Here is a 1,244-nt window from a genome sequence, read left to right as displayed (position 1 = left end):
TTCACAAAACATTTTTATAAAATATGCTATCTATTGGACATGCCATTATAATGTGACTTACTCTGCCAGGTGTAGGTATGTCTAACAATAAATGAATGTTTCAAAAATGTAAAAGTATTTTGCTGGTAAATTAAGAAGCCAGACAATTTCCCTCAGGAATTTTCTAATGTATTAACATTTTTATGGACTTACTTTCTACATCTTCAGTTAAAACATGTATCTTCTATACGAACAATTATGAAGACTATTGGTTTCTTCCTTAGACTGAAGATGGGAAACTAATCATTGAAGGAATGCTGGATATTTTTGGGGGGGAGTAAACGGCCTATACAGCTGAAGATACAAGATGAAAAGCAGAAATCTTCTTTTACCACACTGAAGTTACCAGATGCTTTTTCCACCAAAGGGTAAGTTATCTTCATGCTTTAATTCTTTGGATGGTCTTCATATTTCCTTTTTTTGCATGTGCTCTTACAGAGCGGAACTATGTTTGTGTGTAAATGCTTATACATATACACAGTTTCATATAATCCTCCGGCAACCCCATGAATTAGATGTTCAAAACCCATGGCTCTTAGAGGCCAGTTAATTTGTGACAGGTACCATGCAGCAGAGCTACATTCAACATTCATTTTCTGGAATCCACACCCTGTGCTCTCCGTTCCTCTGCTTCACGGCTTTTCTCCTGGAAGTCTGCACTCCTTCTCTGGAAGAGACAAACTGTAATGGCAAAATTGGATTAGCTGTGGCCTGATCTCCAAAAAAATGAGTGAATTTAAATTTCCGCTCTTCTTGTAACCAAGGACTATCCCTACTTCTGGAAGAGAGATAGCAGTATGGTCTACCTGATTGTCCTGCTCCTCTTCGAGAGAGCAGAGCACATTTGAATTGAAGTGCACAGAACAGCTCCCTGTATAGTTTGTGCAGCTGTTCATTATATCCAAGTTAAGCATTTTAAATTACCACTTAACAATTTTTAGAAACATTAGCAAATATTCCTAGCATATTTATTTTGTTTTTGTTTTTCTTCTGGTACCAGGAATCAAACTCACGGCCTTGCACTTGCCAGGCAGGCACTTTGCCGCTGAGCTAAATCCCCAGCCCCTCCTAGCATATTTATAAAACTTTTTTCTTTTCCTTTTCTCCTTTGTGATCCTTAGCTTTCCAATTCATCTTCATTGTGTACATGCTTTGAGATACTCAGCCTCCTCCTCTTACCTTCTCCCCTCCATCTGTTACTGGAT

General features: G+C 38.2%; 1 long non-coding RNA gene across 1 annotated transcript in view; it reads left to right on the top strand.

Moving 5' to 3' along the window:
• Window positions 1-39: 39 nt before the first annotated feature.
• The window catches only part of LOC102016769, an 18,071-nt gene continuing 16,866 nt past the window's right edge, over window positions 40-1,244 (top strand). Inside the window, exon 1 of the long non-coding RNA XR_001232546.1 lies at window positions 40-407. This is a non-coding gene — a long non-coding RNA (uncharacterized LOC102016769). The remainder of the gene's footprint in view (window positions 408-1,244) is intronic.

Source organism: Chinchilla lanigera, unplaced genomic scaffold (genome assembly GCF_000276665.1).
Source record: "Chinchilla lanigera isolate Chin_1 unplaced genomic scaffold, ChiLan1.0 scaffold00195, whole genome shotgun sequence".
NCBI lineage: Eukaryota > Metazoa > Chordata > Mammalia > Rodentia > Chinchillidae > Chinchilla > Chinchilla lanigera.
This window is presented reverse-complemented; position numbering and strand designations above follow the sequence as displayed.